The sequence below is a fragment of the Vombatus ursinus genome, unplaced genomic scaffold (genome assembly GCF_900497805.2).
Source record: "Vombatus ursinus unplaced genomic scaffold, bare-nosed wombat genome assembly UNPS02014812.1, whole genome shotgun sequence".
Classification (NCBI taxonomy): domain Eukaryota; kingdom Metazoa; phylum Chordata; class Mammalia; order Diprotodontia; family Vombatidae; genus Vombatus; species Vombatus ursinus.
The window spans coordinates 46,932,577-46,944,248 of NW_020954590.1; the positions used below are offsets into that span (position 1 = coordinate 46,932,577).

Consider the following 11,672-nt stretch of genomic DNA (forward strand, 5'->3'; position numbering starts at 1 on the left):
TTCTTAAATAATGATTACAAATATTATGTTTAAATTTAAAATAACATGTGAATATCTTATATAGCTCTATACATCAATGGATAGTTCTCATAGTGCTACAGATTACAGATTCATTTATCTACTTTTTCATAGCCCTGACATTCATATTTTGTTAAAAGAAACAGTATTGGCTTCTAATGTTGTTTAATGAAAAATATGGAATAGTATTGTTGAGGAGTATGTTGCTCAATCAAAAAGTATTGAGCAAAGATTACAGCCTATTTACATCTTTTTATCCTATAATCTATATTGTACATAGATTAAAATAGCCCTCTAATTGATGTTGCTTCAATTTTTGTCCCAGTGATCTATCCTCTACTCGGATATTAAAGTAATTTTCTTAAAGCACAGGTCTGTTCATGTCAACTCTGTTACTCAATAAGCTTCAATGATTTCTTATTACTTCCAACATTTAATAAAGTCCTCTGTGTTGTGTTTAAAGTTCTTCATAATTGGTCCCTCTTCCAGTCTTCTTACATTTAACTCTTCTCCATGCCCTCCATGATCCAGTCACCCTGTCCTCCTTGCTGTTCCTCAATATAACATTCCATCACCTACTGTATGCATTGATTTCTACTGGCTACCCCCATGCCTGGAATGTTTTTCCTCATCATCTCCATCTCTTCCCTGACTTCCTTCCAATTTCAGCTAAAATCTTATCTTCTACAAGATGATATTCTTAGGTCCCTCAACTAAAAGTGCCTTTCCCTCATAGATTATCTCCCTAATGAATATATGTCCCATTTACATATTAGTTATTTACATGTAATCTTCCCCATTGGAGTGTGAACTCCTTGAGGTCAGGGATTATGTTTGCCTTTCTTTGTATTTTCTCAGCACTTAGTGCCATGACACAAAGTAAGTGCTTTATAATTGCTTTCTGATTGATTGACATACTAATTAATAGCACCATTCTAAAATTTCCACTAAACAACATTGGAAGGGGCAGCTAGGTTGCACAGTGGATAGAGCACCAGCTCCAGAGTCAGGAGGACCTGAGTTCAAATCCAGCCTCAGACACATAAAACTTGCTAGCTGCATGACTCTGGGCAAGTCACTTAACCCCAATTGTCTCATTAAAAAAAAAACAACAACAAAAACCAAAAACAACAACCACAAAAGAACAACAACATTGGAAGCCAGTCCTGTTTCTATTTACAAAATATTGATGTCAGGGCTGTGAAAAAGTGGATGAATGGATGTTTACAGAAAATTGAGGAAAAATTATGTATGGAGCTTAAGAATTTTGTTCCTTGAAAGCATTTTATTCTGATAGAACATTATTGATTTCACTCTATAATATTCTTTAAAACTGATGGGCATAGCATTTGCTTAAATGTACTTGGGAAAGGAAACTTGTAGAGCTAAACTAATATTTGGATTAGTAAACTGTTTTGATCTATGGGCATGTTGCTTACTGAGCCAGCAGCTGGACAGTTGGCCTAGGTTTGAAATTTCTGGTTTGGAAGGCTGATAGGAAGCCAGATTGTCTGCCTTTACATTGGATGAATTTGTGCTTTTCAGTACTTTTCTCTTTCCTCCTAATCATTTATTACAAGGGAAATCCAGATTCTAAGAACATTTTGGATGTAATTTACAGAACTAGAAAGACCATTAAGACCTGTTAGTTACTTTCTTGCTTTGTATCTTGTGCACGTTGGATTGGAGTACTTTCCATGGATTATGTGTGGAAATAGCCCTCAAATGGAGGAGTGGGTGGGAAAGCCCTTGAATCATGAATGGAATGGTGTCCAGGGCACAGCCCCTCACATGCTCCATGGGATGTCCCACTGAAGAACCATCTTCAGCCATCCTCTGGGAGTGTGTGGATCCTTCTTCTTTCTCTTAGCAGAGTCCTCAGGTGACAATACTATAAGCCTCCCAAGCCTTAAAAATACCAAAGAAAGATAGAAATTGTAGAACTTCAGGCATTATAAAAAGTAGTGAGTCCTTTATTGAAACAGACACATGCCTAGGGAGACTAATACCCTAAGCCAGAGGTTGGCAAACTATGGCCTAAGGGTCAATTTTAAAAGCCATTCTTAGCTCATAGGGCAAACAAAAACAGGCATCCTTGGCCATAGATTGCCGACCCCTGTCCTAACCTGTTATTATCCAATATCTTAGTAGTATGATGTAATGAAGTTAGAAGACCTGCGTTTATATTCAGACTCTGCCATTTACTTTAGAGGGATCTGTTCACTTCTCTTTTCTTACTTTCAACTGTAAAACAAAGAAATTGATTGGATGATCTTTAAACTTTCTGAAATTCTGTGAATTCTGAAATTTGTGAACTGAGGTTGGTAGTGGAGGGTCAGATTCTTGGAAATGGGATACACCTAAAGGTGTAAGAGGAAAAAAGGGGTACCAGAAGCAGATGATGCATATTTTACAATTTTTGTTATCTATTCTTTCCTGAAAATAATATTCTTAAGAACTTAGGATTTCTAATTAAATAATACACACTCCTAGAAGGAAATGAAACCTTGTGAATGGTGTTTATTCTACAGTGGACTCATTTTCCTTACCTATTGTATGGTCATATGTGGAATTAGAAGTATGGACATTTGGAATATCACTCTTTTTAGATAATTTCTCTTCTTCCTGGGGCATTCAGTTGACTCTAAACCATTGAATAGAACCATCTCCAGGAGTGAGAGGACTGTGTATACCCATATATGAACAGAATCATGGAATCTTAACTAGAAGACATCTTGTAAACTATGTAGTACAAGCACCTAATTTTACAGATGAAGAAATGGAGAGCCAGAGAAATTACTTGACTCTGTTAGTGTTTTTTCCTTCTTCAAATAGCTTTTAATTTCTTTATCCATATATATATTATATCCTCTCTATATCCATATATATATTATCCATATATATTATATATGGCTATATATCCATATATATATATATTATATCCTCTCTATAGAATATAAGCTCCTGAAGGCTAAGAACTGTCTTGTTTTTTTCTTACTCCCTCCAGAAGCTTGGACATAGTAGGGCGTTTGATAAATATTTGTTGAATTGAATTGGAAAATAAAACTGATCTTTCAACTCTTTGTATTTTTGTACTTTTGGAAGCTAAAATATATCTCTAGAAATGTAGGGGAAATAGAAGTCTCCTACCTGGGATTATTAAGTGCCAGGTTGTTTTGGTCCCATGGAGCAATAAAGGGTTTGAATTATTATTCACTTAAGAAATCAGCAGGTATCATCAGAATGCTTTGAGTGATTTCTTTTTTTCTTTGCCAAACTAATTATGGGAATGAGAGACTTTTAAAAAAGTAAAAGACAACTTTTCTTAAATATTTTCATTTATAGAAAATAGAATGTAGCTTTTCATCTGCTCTATAATTCTTCACATCCTACAACTTACATATGCAAATTGAAAACGAATTGTTGACAGTTAAAGTACCATTAATGATCTATAAACATCACTAGTCACAGTGGTCACTAGTGAAAAGTGGTATTTGGGGGTTGTGTTGTATGACCAGACTGAAAACATTTCACATTCTCCTTTGAACTGGGCAAGCATGGTTAACTGGTTTATGGTTTATACTTAAAAAGGTTTATCTAAGTTCACAGAGAAATGTATATTTTTTCTGTAGGACAACTTGGAGGTCATCTGAAAGGGAAGGTACTTGAATAAAGAGGTATGGGGAAAGGTTTCTTGCAAAAGGTCAGTCAGTCAGTCTGTAAGCATTTATTGATTGCCTGCTATGTGCCAGGCACTGTACTAAGTGTTGAGGATACTGAGAAAAGGCAAAAGACAGTCTCTGCCTTTGAAAAGGTCATAATCTAATGGGGAAAATAACATGCAAAGAACTATGTAAAAACAAGCTATATAAAGGATAAATTGGAAATAAATAATAGAAGGAAGGCACTAGAATTAAGAAAGTTTGGGAAAGACTTCCTGTAGAAGGCGAGATTTTGGCTGGGACTTGCAGGAAGCTAGGGAAACCAGAAAGTGTACAAAAGGAGGGAGAGAATTCCAGGCAAGGGGACAATCAGTAAAAATGCTCAGAATTCAGAGATGGAGTATTTTGTGCGAGGAGTACCAAGGAGGCCAGTGTTACAGGATTAAAGAGTACATGTGAGGTTGATGGGCCAAGATGGCAGATTAGAGGCAGCAATTCAGCTGGGCTCTCTCAACATTTCCCTCCAAACAACTTTAAAGTAATGCCTCAAATCAAATTTTGAAGTGGTAAAACCAAGAAAAGATCAGGGTGAGATTTTTTTTTTCAGTCTAAGAAAACTTAGGAGTTTGGTAAGAGACATTTTTTACTGAGGTAGAGGCCTATTTGGAGCAAGCAGGGAAACAGCAATAGTGGCCCCAGTAATAGCACGCGCTTTAAAAGCTCTCAGCCCAGAGATATAAGAGGGTCAAACAACTGATTGGAAAGATATTTCAGGGAACTCCTTGCTGGTACTGGGTACAGCTGGCACTAGTTGGCAACTCTATTGGCCATACACAATTCCAGGGTGGAGAGGAGCTCTGGTGGTCTGTCATAAGGGAGAACTAGCTCTTGTGCTTGCCAGGGACCAGGGCCCTTTCTGGGTAAAGATTAGAGTGCAGACCAGAAGAGAAGTGACTATACATCTCCCAGGATCACACCACTTTGGAAGAACCAAAAACTTGCAGACCCTCCAAATTAATACTGAAACTGTCACACAAAAAGCACAAAGCTTGAGACTGCCTCTCTATCCCAAGGTGAGCAGAAACCAACTTTAATGTAAAAGTCAAAGTCAAGAAATAGGCTGGAAAAATAAGCAAACTAGAAAAATTAAACTTGAACATAAAAGGTTACTATAGTGACAAGGAAGACCAGGCATAAATTCAGAAGAATGCAACAATGTGAAAATAATTACAAAGTCTCAAAGAAAAATGTCAATTGGACTCAAGCCCAACAAGAATCACTGGTGAGTAGTAGAGGAAAAATTGGGAAAAGAATGAGAGTAATGCAAAAATATAATGAAAAGAGAATTAACATCTTGGTTAAAAGAGGCACAAAACTACTGAAGAAAATAACATTTTAAAAAACAATTGCTTTTCCCCCCATCCAGTCATCATGGTGGAAGCTCATCTGTCATCTCATCATAGTGTCCTCTCATAAAATATTCAGAATCAAGAGGTTCCTGGCCAAGAAACAGAAGCAAAATTGTCCCTTCCCTCAATGGATTCGAATGAAAACTGGTAATAAGATCACATACAACTCAAAAAGGAGATACTGGAGAAGGACCAAGTTCAGATTATAAAGAATGGCCAGTTCAATGAAAGACATTCTACACCAAGATCACCTCCCCACCCCTTACCAGGGCATCCATCCATCCATCTATCCATCCATCCATCCATCCATCCATCCATCCATCCATACATCCATCCATCCATCCATCCATCCATTCATCACTCAGTCACCTCATTGCCCCCAATAAGAAGTAAATTACCACTACTGCCCTCCCTTTTTTTTGGGTGAGGCAATTGGGGTTAAGTGACTTGCCCAAGGTCACACAGCTAGAACATGTCAAGTGTTTGGTCTGAGGCCTCCGGCCTCAGAGGACTCAGGTCCTCCTGACTTCAGGGCTGGTGCTCTATACACTGCACCACATAGCTGCCCCCCTGCCCTCCCATTTTGGAAGCTGTCTGCCAAGATGCAGATATAAAAACCCCCAAATTTCAACAAGTTGTTTAATTTGTCTTGCCCTTAAATTTTTTTCCCTAAATTATATCCATGCATTTGGATACCATGTGTATTGTGATATAGTTTAAATTACTGTTATCTGCATCTTTGTGTAGCATTTGTATGTTTGAGGTTATGCTTAAGAGGCAGAGATCATAATGAAACAAGTTATTCCTGTCAAGAAGAACCAAGCTCCAGCCCTGTCTTGAATAAGCCATCACAATAACCTCTCTGTGTTTTGTTTTGTGTTCTAAGAAGTTGTGAGAGCACCTATCTCACAGGGTTGTTGTGGGGGTCTAAGATTTGCAAGTCTTCAGTGTAAGCCTCCAGTGCTGTTAATCAGGAGCTATCTCAGCCAGATTATGCACAGCTGACTGTGCTCATTTATCAAACTCACAGTCAGAGAAGTAACCTGTTGACCCCCTGCTTATTTCATACAACAAGCCATCTTCGTTCCTTGTTGGGAGGTGGTAATTAAGGGTTGGCAACTTCAAAGTTGTTGGTTATTTGTGTGTTCAAGAAATTCCAATCTTTGTTAGGAACTAGACCTGGTTCAGGTGAATGGCTTTACAATTTTCTAAAGATGCAATTCTGCTAATAAAGGGTTTCTACAAAAAACAAACAAAAATACCCAGAATTGACCTAATGTTAAAAGAGACAAAAAAATTCATTGAAGAAAGAAAATCCTTAAAATTTAGAATTGTGGAAGCTAATGACTCCATGAAAAATCAAGAAACATAAAATAAAGTCAAAAGAATGAAAAGAATAGAAGAAAATGTAAAGCACTTCATCAGAAAAACAACTGACATAGAAAATACATCGAGGAGAGATAATTTAAGAATTATCGAACCACTTGAAAGCTATGATAAAAAAGAAGCCTAGACATCATATTTCAAAAAATTATGAAGGAAAAATACCCCAATATTTTAGATCCCAAGGATAAAATAGAAATCAAAAGAATCCACTGATCACTTCCTGAAAGCTCCCAGGAATATTATAGCCAAGTTTCAGAATTCCTAGGTCAAAAAGAAAATATTTTAAGCAGCCAGAAGGAAATAATTCAAATATTGTGGAGCCACAGTAAGGATCACACAAAATTTAACAGCTTCTACATTAAAAGAGCAGAGGGCTCAGTATGTGGTACTCTGGAGAGAAAAGGAGCTAGGATTACAATCAAGAGTAACCTACCCATCAAAACTAAGTATAGTCTTTCAGAGAAAAAAAATGGATATTTAATGAAATAGAGGACTTTCAAACATTCCTGATGAAAAGACCAGAGCTGAATAGAAAATTTGACATTCAAACACAATGCTCAAGAAAAGCATAACAAGGTAAATGTGAAAGAGAAATCATAAGGCACTTAATATAGTTAAACTATTTATATTCTTGTATGGGAAAATGATACATACAATTCCTAAGAACTTTATCATTATTAGGGCAATTAAAGGGAATTTACATAAAAGAGGGCATGGGTATAAGTTGATTATGTTGGAGTGATCTCCAAAAAAAATGTTGTGGGAAAGAGGGATGCACTAGGAGAAAGGGGAAGGGAGAAGTAGAATGGGGAAAATTTTCTTACATGAAAGAGATGTGCAAGCAGAACCTTTTACAGTGGAGGGGAAAATGGGCATAGTCATGGGCAATGCTTGAACCTCATTCTCCTTGGAATTGCTTCAAGAGGGAAGAATATATATATATATTATACACACATATATGCATATATATGTATATACACACTATATATACATGAATACATATATATGTGTATATACATATATACTATATATACATACACACACAGACACACACACACAGACACACACACACAGACACACACACAGACACACACAGACACAGACACACACAGACACACACACACACACACACATATATATATAAATATATATATATATGCTCGGTTGTATATAAAAATGTAACTTATCCAATAGGGAAATAGGAGGGGAAGGGATGATAAAAGGGGGATAATAAAAGGGTGGCCAGATTAAAGGAGGCAGTAGTTAGAAGCAAAATGGATTTTTGAGGGGGATAGGATAAAAAGAGAGACAGAAGGAGAAATAGAAGATAATAGGATGGAAGGAAATACACAAGCATCATAAATGTGAATGTGAATGGAATGAGCTCTCCCATAAAACAGAAGTGGATCACAGAATGGATCTGAAACCAGAATTCAACGAAATATTTACAAGAGATACACTTGAAAAAGAAAGAAACACAGAATTAAAATGAAAGGCTGGAGTAGAATCTAATATGCTTCAGCTTAAGAAAAAAGTGGCAATCATGATCTCAGACAAAGCAAAAGCAGAATAGACTTAATTAAAATAAATAATCAGGAAAACTATATTTTGTTAAAAGGTACCCTAGATGATGAAGTAATAGCAATTTTTTTACAGCAAGTTTATCTGATAAAGGCTACATTTCTCAAATATATACTGAGTATAGAACTGAGTCAAATTTAGAGTCATTCTCCAAATGATAAATAGTGAAAGGCTATAAACAGAAAGTTTTCAGAAGAAGGAATCAAACCTATCTATAGTCATATGAAATAAATGCTCTAAAAATTACTATTGATTAGAGAAATACAAATTATAACAACTCTGAAATACCGCCTCATACCTATCAGAAATGATAAATGCTGAAGGGGATAAAGGGAGAATAGGTACACTAACGAATTGTTGATGGATTAATGAACTGGTTCAACCATTCTGGAGAACAATTTGGAACTCTGTCCAAAGGGCTGTAAAACTGTACATACCCTTTCACTCAGAAATACCACTACTAGATTTGTATCCCGAAGAGATAAAAGCAAAACATCCTACCTGTATGAAAATATTTACAGCAACTCTTTTTATGATGGCATTGAGGTGATGAAATTGAGGTGATGCTCATGAATTGGGGAATGGCTGAACAAGTTGTGACATATGATTGTAATATATTGTGCTATAAAAAATGATGAGGGAGGTGGTTTCAGAAAAAACATGGTAAGACCTATATGAACTGATGCAAAGTGAAGTGAGAAGAACTATGAGATCATTGTGTACAGTAACAGCAATGTTGTAATGATGAAAGACTTGGCTACTCTGAACAATACAATGATCCAAGGTAATTCTAAATGACTTATGATGAAAAAAATGCTATCCACCTCCAGAGAGGAAACTGATGAACTCTGAATGCAAATTGAAGTATAATTTTCTCACTTTATTTTTCTTGCTTTATTTTGAAATATGGCTAATATGGAAATTTTTTTGCATGATTTCACAAATACAATTGGTATCATATTATATGCCTTCTCAGTAGATGGGGAAGGCTGGGGGGGAGGGAGAAAATTTGGAACTCAAAATTTAAAAAGGAAAGAATGTTAAAAATAAACAATAATAATAAAAAGTATATAGAGGTGAATAAGTCAATATGAGGAGTTGGAGATGGAATATTATTTATGATTAATCAGTGAGTTTGGCCCAATTATTCAGTTCTATGTAATTCAAAAGATATTTATTAAGGGTTTACTATGTGTCTTTTGTTGTTGTTCAGTAATTTCATTCATGTCTGACTCTTCCTGATCCCTTTTGGGGTTTTCTTTTCAAAGATACCAGACTGGTTTGCCATTTCCATCTCCAGCTCATTTTCCAGCTTTTACAGAAATAGACGAGCAGGGTTAAAGTCAATTGCCTAGGGTAACACCGCTAGTTAAATGTCTGAGGCCAGATTTGAACTCAGGAAGATGAGTCTTCCTGACTTCAGGCCCCTAGCAAAGTATCTGGAATATCACACTTGTTTCATTAATACTTGCTGATTGATTGATAGACCTACTAGACTTAGGCTTACTGTATTATTTTTTGCATTACTAAAAGGGATAGTAGGTAGATTAGACATTGTTCTTAAGGACTATGGGAAAGCAGTTTCTAGGTAGAACATGTAAAGGCTTGTGTAACTTACTTTTAAAATATGTTTTGATCAATTATCCATTAATATTTTGCCCTTTTCTCTGACTATCCCACTGAGTCCCATGAGGCTGCTGAGCCCCAGTGATTTGACCCTGAATATTAAATTAATTTTGTTGACATTTACATGTACTCATTAATCTCCCAACTTTCTTTGCACTTATTTATCTGTGTCTATTTTATATTACTTTATTCCCCACCTCAATTTGATTCCCATTGGAAATAGCCATCTAAACAAGGCATTTTTTTGCATAGTACTGAGATGTAGAGATTTTACTAAGTTTTCTTTCATTAGTTCAAGACAATAAACATGTCTTGATCAAGCAGCCAAATTGAGAACCAAGTAGATGAAGAATGCTTATTTTCTACACATAAACAATATTCAGTTGGCTAGACAACTTATAGAGTTCATCCATCATTATGGATGGATACTGGACAACTACTTCAATGAATTGGCTTCATTATTAAATTGGAGAAGGAGAGTGGGCTGGATTACCTTTGGGAAATTGCATTTTTCTTTTAATTTCTATGCTTATCCCTGAAACTAAAGCTCATCTTTTAAAATAAAAAGTTATATGTATGTGAATCATGGAGCACTACAATGTCTTTAAGTCATAGACTCATATGTTTAGACATGGAAGGGATTTCAGAAGTCATCTAGTCTAAACCTCTTTACTCATGCAGAAACTGAGGTCTAAAGAGCTTCAATCATTATTATTATTATTATTGTTATTGTTATTATTTGTGAGAATCATAAGAGCTCAGAGTTGGAAGGGAAGTCATCAAGTTTAACCCGAATCTGAATAAGAATACCCTTTATAACATATCCACAATCAGTGATCACACAGTCTTTGCTTGAAGACAGCAAGTGGAGAAGAACCCACTGCCTAGAAGGAGGGCATTACACTTCTTCCTAGCTATACAGGCATACCTCAGAGATGTTACAGATTCAGTTACAGACCACTATGATAAAGTGAATAGTGCAATAAAGCCAGTCACACAATTTTTTGGTTTCCCAGTGCATATAAAAGATATGTTTACACTATGCTGTAGTCTATTAAGTGTGCAATTGTATATCTAAAAATAATTCACATGCCTTAATTAAAAATATTTTATTGTTTAAAAATGCTAACCATCATCTGAACCTTTAGCAAATCTTAATCTTTTTGCTGGTGGAAGGTCTTGCTTCAATGTTGATGGCTGCTGACTGCTCAGGGTAGTGATTGCTGAAGGTTGGGGTGGCTGTGGTAATTTCTTAAAATATAACAATGATGAAGTTTGCTGTATTGATTGACTCTTCCTTTCACTTGAACACTTAGATGCCATTATAGGGTTATTGATTGGCCAAATTTTGATATTATTGTGTTGCAGGGACTATGGGGTCCCAAGAAGAGGGAGAGAGATGAAGAAATGGCCCATCAGTGGAGTAGTCAGAACACACACCTTTATAGACTAAGTTTACCAACTTATATGGCATTATTTGTGGCGCTCTAAGACAATTAGAACAGCCACATCAAAGATCACTAATTATAGATCACCCTAGGAGATATAATAATGAAAAAGTTTGAAATATTATGAGAATTACCAAAATGTGACAGAAACACTATGTGAGCACATGCTGTTGGAAAAATAGCACTAATGACTTGCTCTATGCAGGGTTGCCACAAACCTTCAGTTTGAAAAAAACAAAACAAAACAAAATAAAATGCAATATCTGTGAAGCTCAATAAAGCAAAGAGCAATAAAATGAGGTGTGCCTGTAATTGTTTATACTAAATTTTGATTTGCCTCCTCAGCTTCTCATTGCTCTTGGTTCTATCCTCTGGGGCCCAGTAGAACAAGTTTAATCTCTTTCCCACATGACAGTAATTCAAATACTTGGAGACTTTTATCATATCCCACCAAGCCTTCTCTTAGGCTAAACATCTCCACTTCCTCCAAATGATTCTCACTTGGTGTGATTTAGAGCATTGGTGTTGAACTCAAATAGAAA

General features: G+C 35.9%; 1 pseudogene; it reads left to right on the top strand.

Moving 5' to 3' along the window:
- The first annotated feature begins 1,774 nt into the window (after positions 1–1,774).
- LOC114053944 lies at positions 1,775–5,298 on the top strand (annotated as a pseudogene).
- The last annotated feature ends 6,374 nt before the right edge of the window (positions 5,299–11,672 follow it).